Here is a 14,356-nt window from a genome sequence, read left to right as displayed (position 1 = left end):
ATTCAATTGTTCTCCTGTACTTGATGAAACTGAAGTCTCACTGACTTTGACGTCTAGTTCTTGACCGAGAGCTAGTGTCGGAGAATGTAGAAAACACTGCAAACGTAGACCGAGCAATACACAGTGAGATGCGCCGACCGAGGGGTCGTGACAATAGTTCTGGATTTCTTGAAACACAACTGCAACGACTACATTTCAGAAACTCAACACGGATTCATCCCGAAACGATCAACTGCAACAAACTCACTCTGCTACAATTCTTTTATAGTTCGATCTCTACAAGCACGTATACAGGTTGATGCAATCTACACTGATTTCTCTGCAGCCTTTGACAAAATAAACAACCCAATAGCAGTAGCAAAACTCAATCGACTTGGTCTCAGTGGATCGTTGCTAAATTCGCTCGAATCATATCTAATTGGTCGCGAAATGTCTGTGAAGTTCGGAAACTTCATTACAGTGCTTTCCTGTTGAGTCCCTCAAGGCAGTCACTATGGACCATTTTTATTTTTACTCTACCTCAATGATCTCAACTTCATATTGAAATGCAACAAACTATCCTTCGCAGACGACTTTAAGCTATTTTTTTTAGTTAAATGTCAAGAAAACACTCTTTATTTGCAGTCACAGTTAGACTTATTCACAAACTGGATAATAGAATGGTTTTGAATGCCTCGAAGTTTTCCGTTTTGTCGTTTACTCGTAAACGCTCACTGATTACCTACGGCTATAGCATCTCGAAACGTGAATCTTCCGTGAAAGATTTGGGTATCATTCTTGATTCCAAGCTGGACTTCAAAAGTCACATCGATTATGTGATTTCAAAGGCCTCCAAGCTCTTGGGTTTCGTCTTTCGTGTTACCAAGAGCTTTACTAATGTATACTGTCTTAAGGCATTATATTGCGCTCTTATCCGTTCGACTCTAGAATATGCAGCTGTTGTCTGGGCACCTCACTATCAAATCGACATTGCACGCATCGAAGCTATCCAGCGTAAATTTGTTTTTGTTGCTGATTTATTACAATCACGTATCGATTGTCCCGAGCTTCTGCAATTGATTAATCTGGACATTCATCGACGTAACCATTTGCCAGTATGTGCAGAACATTCAATAGCTGCTCTAATGTTTTCGACTTTCATCTATCTCGAAATATGATCAAACGATTGTTTCATTGTCACTTGTAAGATTAACTTTGGATCAGGATTTGTCTGTAACCGTTGTGGAAACTAATCCGATTCGCTCGCTGATACTAACTCTTTCGCTTTCCCTCTCATTTTCTTCGCCTTCTTTATTTCTATTGGAAACTTATCAGATTCGCTTGCAAATACTAACCCGCTCGCACTTCCTTCTTTTCTTCGTCTTCCACCATCTTTTCACTAATAAGATCTACCCCGTCTTGTCTTCCACCATCTTTTCGATCACTAATTAGATCTACATGCTGATTTTAACCCCGTTGTTCGCCCACGCTTATTTTCCATCCCCTCAACCTACCTTTATCATCCATTTACATATCCATTTTTCTTTTCCCCCTCTGGCCGTTTAAGCAAGAACACTATTGCTGCCCTGTAATGCTTGGTGTCATCAACTAGATATAGGTTTATAGGTTTAGTTTTAATTATTAGTATTTATTGTTAGTGTTAAGCCTTATTGTATCTGTTGGATCATTGTAATCTGTTGATACGAAAGATGAGGAGGTTTTATGCCTGCTGGAGAGAGAAAGATTGCCAAATTTCATCTCCATCGGGCTTTTCCCTGCTCCCAAAATAAACAAATAAACAAATAAACTAAAAAGCAACATGTAGGAAAAAATATTACAGAAATCTGCAAACAATTTGAAAATTTTTGCCTTTCTCATATTTAAAGGCTATACAATTACAAAACCGACTTTTGAACCGAGGCCCGGAACGCCGAATGTCATCATATACCATTCAACTCAGCTCGACGAACTAAACAAATGTCTGTGTGTGTATGTTTGTATGAATGTATGTATGCATGTATGTGAGTGTGTGAAAAATAATTTCACTCGATTTTCTCCGAGATGGCTTAACCAATTTCACAAACTCATATTCAAATGAAAGGTCTTACGGTCCCATAGACCGTTATGGAATTTTATCCCGATCCGACTTTCGGTTCCGGAATTACAGGGTGATATGCACCGAAAAAAAAGAAAACCAGGATTTTCACCAGCTGAGATTCAAACGAAAGAACTTATAGATCGTGCAAATCTATGAGATATTCAATTTTCTCGGAAATTACTCAACCGATTTTTACAAACTAAGATTTTCAAAATTCTTTGAAGTCTCAGAAAATTTGATCCAGATCCGTCTTTCGGTTCCGGTATTACAGTGCGATTAGTATAAATTTTCAATTTCGTTAGTATTTTTTCACAAGCGGTGGCGATACTATCATAAAATTTACTGCAAATTAATCTAGTTGACAGATCTAGTTAGTTGTTGGATGTATCAATCTACTTTGGGACTACTAGTGCCCGGTTTCCGCTTCCGGACGCACCAGTACTGGCAAAGAAAAGCTCTAAAACCGGAACTCACTTCGATTTCACTGCAACGGTTAACTCGATTTTTACAAATCATGATTCAAATTAAAGCTGTCGGTGTCTTTAAAGACACTGTGCAATTTCATCTAGATCCGACTTTTGGTTCCGAAATTATATTATAGAACAATAAGTATCTAAACTTTCAAACTGTCATACAAAATGAAGCAAAATCAGTGAGCATCGGTACATTGGTTTTATGCCTGCTGGAGAGAGAAAGATTGCCAAATTTCATCTCCATCGGGCTTTTCCCTGCTCCCAAAATAAACAAATAAACAAATAAACTAAAAAGCAACATGTAGGAAAAAATATTACAGAAATCTGCAAACAATTTGAAAATTTTTGCCTTTCTCATATTTAAAGGCTATACAATTACAAAACCGACTTTTGAACCGAGGTCCGGAAGGCCGAATGTCATCATATACCATTCAACTCAGCTCGACGAACTAAACAAATGTCTGTGTGTGTATGTTTGTATGAATGTATGTATGCATGTATGTGAGTGTGTGAAAAATAATTTCACTCGATTTTCTCGGAGATGGCTTAACCAATTTCACAAACTCATATTCAAATGAAAGGTCTTACGGTCCCATAGACCGTTATGGAATTTTATCCCGATCCGACTTTCGGTTCCGGAATTACAGGGTGATATGCACCGAAAAAAAAGAAAACCAGGATTTTCACCAGCTGAGATTCAAACGAAAGAACTTATAGATCGTGCAAATCTATGAGATATTCAATTTTCTCGGAAATTACTCAACCGATTTTTACAAACTAAGATTTTCAAAATTCTTTGAAGTCTCAGAAAATTTGATCCAGATCCGTCTTTCGGTTCCGGTATTACAGTGCGATTAGTATAAATTTTCAATTTCGTTAGTATTTTTTCACAAGCGGTGGCGATACTATCATAAAATTTACTGCAAATTAATCTAGTTGACAGATCTAGTTAGTTGTTGGATATATCAATCTACTTTGGGACTACTAGTGCCCGGTTTCCGCTTCCGGACGCACCAGTACTGGCAAAGAAAAGCTCTAAAACCGGAACTCACTTCGATTTCACTGCAACGGTTAACTCGATTTTTACAAATCATGATTCAAATTAAAGCTGTCGGTGTCTTTAAAGACACTGTGCAATTTCATCTAGATCCGACTTTTGGTTCCGAAATTATATTATAGAACAATAAGTATCTAAACTTTCAAACTGTCATACAAAATGAAGCAAAATCAGTGAGCATCGGTACATGCTGGTCGGAAGAAGAAGAAAACGCACACACCTAGTATGCTTTGTTCAATTTTGTATAGCGAGCAGGGTTGCCACATTTGAATCTATATTAACTTGACATAATTGTTACAAATTGAAAAGGTGATGGTAGTTTACGCCAAAGAAATTTTTTGATTTTATTCAAATTTGAGAAGGAAAATCTTGACAGAATCTTCTAGTGATTGAAGCTACACTCGAACCGACGACACGACCAGGCACTCCGAAGAAAAATCTGAACAAAAAGTGTTCGTGAATGATTTACCGCCAGTTACCATAAAGATAGCAACCCCTCGATAATCATGAAAATAAACTTCTTGAGCAACACTGTTTTAGTTGCTATGAACTAGTTACCAAGGAGCGCTATAATATATAAACAAATCATTTGAGAAAGTTGTGAAACTTTTATATAAATTCAAATTTTGTTTCAACGTTCTTTTTAGATTTGCGCCGACCACAATAGTACAATAACCAAATCTGGTACTAGAAGTAGTGTTGCGACAGAAATGCGTCATCCACAGCTACCCGTTAGCTCTATCTTCAGTGTAGTCATCTAACTCATCCATGATGATGGTCTTTCTTTTTAGAAATAACCAGTCGAGTTTCCGAAACACATCACTTTTGCTTAACATACTGTCAACCAACCCGGAAGTTAGTACCAGTCTTCACGAAATGAAAATGAGACTTCATTGTTAAATTGTATCCGACACTCTTTACATTCGACTACTTCAACAAGTTCCAGCAGCCTTACGGTAGACCGTCGTTACAGTCTGTTTTCTGCTTGAGACACAAATAATTAAATAATTTGAAGGAGACCTGTTTGCACTGGAGGCTTTCGATGTGCACTTCAAAACCTATAACTTCGATCAGATCTAATATACTGAGAAATTTGATTCCCGTGCTGTTCAAGTGCCTTTCATATTCATCAAAGTATACACGCACTTTGCGAAGACCTCAAATCACTGAGAGTAGAAGTAGAGGAGTTTCCAAAATATGACAGCGCATTGTTTCACAACATGTATGCTGATTAGCAACGAGGGTTGAACGATTTGGAACAAGGGGTGAATTGAAATGGTTTTACTTTGGAAAGTCATTAGAAAATAACAAAAACGCTTTCAATGCCAAATTCTGATTATAGGACTGATAAAAAGTTTCACAATGACGGATTGAATGACTGCAAAACTTAACGCCAGGGTTGCTGAAATTCGCCTCACGCAACTCATTAACGTTCATCGCCTGCGAACGATTCAAGAACGGAGGCAGCAAAGCATGTAATGCCGGACGAGGCAAAAGCTATGCTCAATATGTGACTGCCTGAGCGACTCGCAAGAGAGAAGAGATCTTGCTTCTCATGCTTGTTGCTATTCCGCCGTGAGCCATTCTCAACCATTTCAAGAGCAAGTATCATCAGGAACGAGTAGCGCTTACATTGAGTCAATTTTTGACTCACTGCGAGTCAAAATGCCAGCAATCATGAATGCAAGTGTACGAAAAAAATTGAAGACAAAAATTAGCGATGCGATGGAAGCAATTTTTTATTTTGCTTAGTTTAATTGTCTCGTAGATATTTCCCTGATAAAAAGTGTGCGTTGAACATCACAAATTAGCTAGGAAAACTTTAAACGTAATATCATTACTTATTATTGGAAGATGGCGAAACGATTGGGTTGGATAAAAATTAAACTGATAAATAAAACTGATAGTCTACTTCAAAACGTCGTTTAAAATCGTATACTAATGTACATATAATGTACTTCCTACTGCAATAAAACTAATGAAACAGTTTATTCAGATTTCACCGAATACTATTCTCACGTTCGTACTCCGTGCTGTTGAAATTTTGCGGCAAGTAATGGCAGATAGATTTTAAAAAAGTTGGAGTTGAATCACCTGAGGGCAATCACTTTTGTAAAGTGAAAATTTTGCAGTTTATATGGCTTATATAAGAAATAAAATAAAAGGAATTATTTTCCACATATAACTGTAGCAACACTTTTGATTCTCTTTCGGGTTGGTTTGATATTTATTTTATTTATGATTTTGAAAATGGACTGAAATATCTACAGTGATATTTTTTAAAATCACATATGATTATGAATGATCAAGTCCAATACGCAATATCAATATGCAATGCAAATAGAGTGACAAAAATATATTCTGAATATTGATTATAGAGGCAAGTCTAATCTTTTAATTTCAGGGATGATTTATTTTCTCATGTTTTTATTATATTAAACACAATTTAACGCTTCTTCGCATAGATTTGATTTATAGAAGTAATAGGAGTGCAGGGTTTTCCACAACGTTTGAACCTACTGAGACGCCATGTAATTGCTTGCTCTGCAAAAATCAAAGCAATTAAGAAGAATGGCTAACAAAGAAATAGTCATTACTAACTAAATACTCATTCAGCATCTTTTACCATACATCTACGCAAATTATCGATTAGAATAACTGTACTACGATCAGGAAATTAAGACTTTTAAATTGAGAATCACGGTTGTGGTTCCGGCCAACTGCCACAGGATGTCGAAGCATTTTGTAAAACGCAACATAAAATTGGAGGAATAGATGTTCCATTGAAATTTACTTTTGCATTTTTGTATCGCCTTATTAACTTAGTCATATTTTAATGCATTCATTAAATTTTTGCATTTAATATTATCATTTTTGGAGTTTCACAAAACTATTGCCTCGTAAGTTTTGCTTCCAAAAGCAAACAGCAAAATAATAACGTAATGTGATATCAGTTGAGAAATTGATGAGCTGAAATCAAATTAAGATTACAATCTGATATTGCTGTCAAAAATGTATTGAAAATAAAATGTTCTACAATTGACTCCCGAAGTGATCGGTTTAGCTTTTTTTTAAAAAAGAACATCCGCTAGAAGAAATTGTAAATTCAATTTCATAACATTTTACAATATTCATATTACAGAGGAAACGATTTCAATTTGAAAAATAACACAATCCGCGTGGTTTATCGATTTGTCAGATAGTGCGATTTAGAATTTTTGTTACTCATATCACACATTCAGTTTTGAAACTACTCATTGTATTATTTACCTTAAAACTGTGTTGAGCAAAAAAATTTTTACGTGAATACTTCAAGGATCACATACAAAGAGTCCAAATGAAATATAATTCTGTTATCACATAATCAGGAGATAGTAGGAGAATATAGGATCAAGAAAAAAATATGCATTTAATTCCACTTTATTTAACGTCACTAATGTCACGAGACAGATAATTTTGTTGTGTTTGATTGTATGATACTTGATTTTTAGATATTTATTTCGTTATTGGAAACTGCGGAAGGTCTTCATTGCACGATTATCCATGGCACAGTTTCCAACAAGTAACTGTAGAGAGTTTGTTTGTTTTTGATAATAATAGAAATATCATTCTTCAGTAAAATCTTATGTTGGCCTCCAAATTAGTGCCTTATACAAAACTATAGAAGTTCTATTTCGGTTTTAGTTTCTATTATATTGTATATTGCCCTGTATATTGAATGTGACGGAATTATTTGGTGTTTATGGTTCTTCTAATATTTGTACGAACTGATAGTGTTTATCATCAAAGTTGGTCTCAACTTTTTTGGTAGTTGACTTGGTTCGACACAACTTGTCTCGAAGTTAATACAAATACTATTAGTTTATTATGAATGATTAACACGAAATTAAAAGCAATCATCACATATGTTTATAATTATTAAGGAAACGATCGTCGAATGGCTTTGTAATCGGTATATAAATAGTGTCACGATCATGAAGAAACAATAATAATTGACAAAAACTTGGGACTATTACTTCTCAGGCATAATAAACAACCCTACATTCGACCGAATGAAAAATACCAATTTGGCATTTCGAATGAGATATAATTTGTTTGGAAAAGTCGAACTCGATCGAAACACAAAATGAATTTATTATAGAACTACGGAATAGGAGTGAAAGTTACATATTTACGACACACAAAAACGCTCCATTAATAACCCTTTACAGTTTGATGTTTAATCAATAACATATTCTGGTAGGTATCAAAGTTGTCCCTAACGCTACAAATCACGATTAAAGTATAGCAAACACCGAAGAAATGTGCAGTGAAGACAATTCAAAAAGATTCGACATCTTTCTTATAAGCTTTATACAGGAATAAAATTTCATCCTGGGCGGTCATTCAGTTGTACCGCCATACGTCGCAGAGAACGAATCACCGTGAGTAGAAAATTCGACTCAACGCGAGTCATCATCACCACCGAATAGCTTTCTACCTAAATGCTTCGAAACGAACTCACTGCGAGCGAACAGAGTGCATATATGATGCTTGCTTGCTTTGCCAAGCGGTTCAATTCTCTGAGTGGAAGGAAAGAATGAATAAAGCAGACACGGAATATATACAAACTGCTCGCCGCACGGGTAGCATCGCCGGTGAAGAGAATAGTTCACGAGTAATGTTTCATTGATAGGATCAGCAACCTTGTTTAACGCCATTTAAAAACTCATTTACATAACAGATAGTCATTATAGATCTAAGTATGGTTACGTTGAACTATTTAACAAACATCCATGAATATTGAATTGTCTGGAAGTCATTTTTAATATGTTCGAGCACCAGCAAGCCTTAACGAAAACCTCTATCCGATTAAACTAAATAATAATTCCACTCGAGGCAATTTGTATTGTTTACATTTCCCAAGTCTCCAATATGCAGTAACCAAGGTTATGGTAACTGTTATTTAAAATCAATAATCTATCAACTTGTGTTGCCAGTTTCAATTGTTTTTCAGGCATTTTCGTTTTGACATTACCAGTTACTGGGGGGTAGTTAAATTTGCGATACAGTTTCGATAGACGAGTGGCAGGTCGTGTCGTCGCTCGAACCCTGCGAAACACCTGCTCGTACGGGTAGCAATTCAGATTTACAATTCTGATAGCTAACCTGAAGAGTACGATCAGTTAAATAATTTTGAATCATTTGAATCAAAAAAACTAGAAGTCGGACATTTTTGCTATTAAACCTTTGTGCCAAACACTGCCGAATGTTTTTTTCTATGTCTAGAAGATCAACTCCAGTCGATAACCCAAAAGTTTTATTTGCTTTTATCATGTTCGTTACTCTTACAAGTTGATGAGTAGTTGAATGTTCATGACGAAATCCAAACTGTTCTGGTAAAAAAATTGAGATCTCATTTGATGTATCATTCTAAACAAGATAATTTTTCAACAAGTTTACTGATAGAAAAAAGTTTCTGCTGGCTTTGTTGTCAGGTTTGAGGATGCGAATTACTTTAGCATTTTTCCATCTTTTAGGGAAGTAAGCTAATGAAAAACAATAAACTTTAATCAAGAGTTTCAAGGCTACATCGGAATGAATTTTAATAAGAATATTAAAGATTCCATTATAACCACGACCCTTTATTTTTTTAGGTTTCCTAATAATTGACTTAATTTCATCAAAATTCGTCTCAGTAATGTAATCTTATAACAACACTTGAGTGCCACTTCATTTTCAATACCACTCACAACGTTAAAACTAAAATTGTGGACACTCTCGAATTGCTGAGGAAGTTTTTAAGCTTTTTATTTATATATTTATTCATTTATTTATTTAACTAATATACATAATCAACAGACAAAATATGGTCCTAATGATTATTTCTAAGTATATTTAATAAAAACTAGTTTTAATTCGACTGCGCGGAACATGTAAATCGAATCCCGTCGAAACAGCATTGAAAAAACGTTGCAATCCATTAATGACACCTTTGATTCCATAATTATTGCGGCTTATAGGCATACTGAGGAGGTTGTTGTTGCGAAGAGCTCGTGCGCGAACATTTATGTTTATTTGACTAAGATGTGCTGAACAATCGACATTGTTCAACAAAACGTCGGCGATTAGCAATGCACGGGACAGATCACGTCGCATTTTCAGTGTATCGAGTTCGATAAGCAGTCCGCGGCTTTCATAACTTCGCAACTGATGAGGGTTATGTCATGGTAACTGGCGAAGAACGAAACGAACAAATTTGCACTGTATTGATTGGATTCTGTGATTTCTATCATGGTAAAGCGGGTTCCATACTGCCGAACAATATTCGAGCGTTGAACGTACAAGCGAACAGTAGAGAGACTTCAAACAGTAGATATCTGTGAAGTACTTAGCAGTTCTCATTACAAATCCCAGGCAACGTGAAGCCTTTGCAACAATGTACGATAAAACACATGGATGAATAAGTCCCGAGACTAAAGCAGAGATGGCACTCGTAGTAAACCAGTAACCACGTCTTTCTAGAGTACTAACCTTTGCTTGAAACGGGTGAAAATTTTAAGTCGATCCGACCAGAAACAGCTGAGTTATCGAGGTTGGAGTAAAGTCGTTTTGTAGTTTGTTTAAAAAATGGAAAAAAACCGAGTTTCGTGTTAATTTCGTTAATGGGTAAAAACACCGTGCAAGTGAAACAATGAATTGAAAAATGTTATCCGGACTCTTGTCCATCAAAAGCAACGATTTGGCGGTGGTTCGCCGAGTTTAAACGTGGTCGTACCGACACAAATGACGCGGAACGCTCGGGTAGAACAGTGAAAGCCGTTACACCGGAAAATGTGAGTGAAGTGACAAAAATTAGAATGAAAGATCGTAAAGTGAAGCTCCGTGAGATTTCTGAGATAACAGGGATATCACATGGAAGTGTATTTACTATCCTTCATGAAAAATTGAGCATGGAAAAGGTTTTTTCCAAATGGGTGCCGCGATTGCTTTTGATGGAACAAAAACAGCAACGAGTCGATGATTCAGAAAGCAGTTTATCGAAAAAAAAGCGTTGGAACCATTGTATCACCCTAAAAGGTGATTATGTTGATGAATAAAAAAAATTTTGCAAAAAAAATGTTGTTTCCATTGTTATTCTCGGGACTTATTGATCCATGTGTTATGTTGCTTGTAGTTCAGTTGTTCGTCAAGAAAAACCCCAAGATCCTTGGCACATGTCACTCTATATCTATCGTAGATCCTCGGAGATAAATAGTCGAAACGTATAGGTGTTCTTTTCCGTGTGAACGTGATAATCGAGCATTCATGTCATTCGGTTAATCTCGCACCACTCCGGAAAAAAATCGAGTTGACTCTGGAGGGAAATGACATTCTCTGTTGTCTTAATAATTTTAAATAACTTAAGGTCGTCGGCAAATGATAACCGTGGGACTCTCAGTAAAAAGTTCACGTCGGAGGAAAATTAATGGTCCGAGATGACTGCCTTGTGGAATGCCAAAAGAAGCAAAAAATTCATTGGATAAATTATCATCGATCTTAACCGCCAACCATCGATTGCAGAGATACGATTCAGTCCACTGAAGAATACAGAAACCGAAGCCCAGTCGGTCCAGTTTGGCGATAGTAATAGCGTGATTTATTTTGTCAAAAGCTTAGAATTCCCCATAAACATGTCTCAGATTTCTTGCAAGCTAGAAGTCGGTTGATCTTTAAAGTACATAGACGAAGGAAGATCTGGCTTTTTAATTTGCTCATAACCGTGCTTCCAGAACGACTTTGGGTTAGATTTTAATTTCCTCTGCACGCTTCGCAAATAGTTTGCATAACATCGTTTGACTGACTTATTATAAACTTTATTCATTTCCAAATAGATTTGCCTGAGCAAAAAACCACCTTTCTCGGAATATTTCCTTAGAGCTTTTCTTTTCAAGCCTTTAAATGTCGTAACTCAGCGGATTGCCACGGTGCTTGTCTGGAAAGCTGGCTGATTTACTTTGGCACAAATTGGTCAATTGGCATATATCAGAACGTTGGAAAATGTTTTAGCAACAAAATTCATATCATCAATGTCAAGAATTTCAGTCCAGTCCACGTTTGAAAGGATTGCAACAATACTGTTGTAGTCGGCTCTTTTAAAATTGTATCTGACGGTTTGAGAAATTTTACAGTTATCCCACGATTGATTTGATTGCAGGGAGGAAGATGTCTAACGGATTTCATTAAAGGAATTTCTGCTTCGGAAATTCTACGTGCAAAATCGGATTTGCTTGAAAATCAGAGATCGAAAATTCTATTGAGCTGATTTTCAACGTGATTCACTTGACGCAATAGGTTAAGACTGTCAGTCAAGCAGATGGATGATACCGGTGTGAAAAGAAGAATGCATTTTTCGCCATTTGTAAGAAGAAAGTTTCCAGAAAGGTTAAGAATATGATTTAATTTGTTCAACTTCTTTAGCGAAATTTTCATTTTGCAGAAGAGTAAATCTGTGTTCAATTTCTATTAGTTTGAGCTTTAAGGGCTGGAAAATTGTTTCGATAATGTAATGATTCAAATTATCTATTACTGTCTCAATGTCCGCAAAATTTTCTAAAATAATTTCATGATCCACATGATTTTCAATGTGAGATCTGTAATCCAACCAATTAGCTCTATGATAGTTGAATTAGTTCTATAGTGGATAAATTATAGCTTCGTTGGAAAGTCTGAATGTTACAGGAAGATCATCTGAGTTAAAGTCAGCATATATAATCGGTTCAAATGTGACTTCGATCTGTATGAACCATGTAACCTGAGACCGTTGGAACTAGACCCGTTTCAAAATTTTGCGAATGATTTTTTTGCGCCACTCCCTAAGGAGACCAAACGCCTGGTTTGTTTGCCCAGCTAATTGAGACCCTTCCTATGGGCGGGTATTGTCTGTTTCTGAGTTCCGGTCGAGACGGTCCAACGTGGCTCAGGTGACCTTGATAGTCCGCCAACACCCCAAAGAAAACACCCGCTGAAAACCGAAATCGCCACAGTAAGACCAGACGAATAAAGAAGATTCACTCAAACGATGCTTTTCATCACTGGTAAAGACTTTAGCAGCCACAGGGCTCCAGCTCGCGAGGGGATTAGGGAGGGTAGGTCTACAAAAAATTATCCGAAATCTAATCGCCCGAATATCTTGAGAAATCCTTCACCTGAAATACCATAAATAGTCACCGCTAACAAAAAATTAAACACTATTTAAAATACACAAACGAAATTCTGCTTTTATTACAAACAAAAAAGTATATTATATTTTCATCTTGGTAGGGATCGAACTACAAACTCTCTACATGCTAGCTAGATTTGTGTGCGGTATGCGAACTGATCTGGCTACTGTCACTTCTCTTTCTCTACTTTCCCAGTGCATATTTAATACTGTCGAAGCTTCCTAATTCCTAAACTGGTATTCATCCGAAAATGAATGACGGGGGGTAAGGTGCGTGCGTTTCCTTTACAGATTTATACGGCGAGTTCATCGCCGACCTAGGATTTTCACAGGTGGCAGCAAAGGAAATCCACCAGACAAAAAAAAACGTTTTCGAACCCGGGCTTTAAGATGGTTTCAATAAATCGTGGTGATTTAGCCCATGTGACCAATTACGTGGGGTTCATTATATATATTGATCATGCGCATGTCAAGAAAAGAAAACGGTTTGTACTCACACTACCATGGTTTTACGTGGTTTACGGGTCGATGCTGGAGACCGACGAACGTTGACTGCTTTACTGACGCCAGCGCGATTTCCTTGCCGGTTGCTGGCAGATTCGGGCCCGCAGAAGATCCAGATCTCTGGTTTGCGTTCATCACGTTACACGCGGTAATTATCTGATGTCGGGACGGATCGAAGCGATGGTTACTGCTCCCTGCCTAGCGCGTGGTTGACTTTTGACAATCAGCGCTCTTCCGGTCGGTTCCCCGGGAACTTTGTAGCTAGATGGTGGGGTCAAAAGTGGTCATTGATACTGGTTGGTCGATGTGACGGGAATTTTGCAGCACGAAGAACCTGCACAAAGACACGCACCCAACAACATGCTGGTTTTAGAAAACGCACTACACCGTTCGCAAATTTGCACCTTACCTTTAATCGATAATACCGACACTAACTATGCTCCAATAAACTCGGAGCCACTAACTTGCCTTATAGCTTGGCACTGGGGAAGGAAAACTATTTTATGGTGAACTGATAAAGGGAAACTCAAGATATTTTAGATTACCTAAAACTACACATCGAGGCGCGGAACAAAATTAAACCACTCCTGCCTCTTCCACGATCCAGAACAAAGTGGATGATCAGATCTTTGGAGTCCTCAGATTAAGCACGAGTAAAAGATTCCCTTCCGGAACTTACGAAGTTTTCCGAATCTCTCCTGCACACGATTTCAATCTCCCCCGAATGTTCCCAGAGCATTGACCTCCCAACAAAGAAGTTTGAGTCAGTCCGAACGATGTCTTTTAAACCCCAGAGAAAGACATATACTTCTCCGTATATCGCATTATCAAGTTTATAAGCTAAGAAAAAGAAACCTACTTCAAATAGGGGGGTGACGCCCGCGTCGCGACCACCCGTCGAACGTAACTCAGTTCCAACCAGTCAACCAGGTCTGGCGTGAGAGTGCGTACTATAATATTCATTGGTACTCTCGAATGGCACTCTCGAGAGAATTTATTTAGAATTGTATGCGATACTGAGAGTTGGCCATCAACGCGAGGGGCCATACAATATTTAATTTATT

General features: G+C 37.2%; 1 protein-coding gene across 1 annotated transcript in view; it reads right to left on the bottom strand.

The window, feature by feature from the left end:
* LOC131427131 (uncharacterized) overlaps window positions 1-14,356 on the bottom strand; it is a 395,071-nt gene that overhangs the window by 53,091 nt on the left and 327,624 nt on the right. The window lies entirely within an intron of this gene.

This window comes from Malaya genurostris, chromosome 2 (assembly GCF_030247185.1).
Source record: "Malaya genurostris strain Urasoe2022 chromosome 2, Malgen_1.1, whole genome shotgun sequence".
NCBI lineage: Eukaryota > Metazoa > Arthropoda > Insecta > Diptera > Culicidae > Malaya > Malaya genurostris.
Note: the sequence above shows the minus strand (reverse complement) of the source record. Positions and strands in the feature narration are given on the sequence as shown.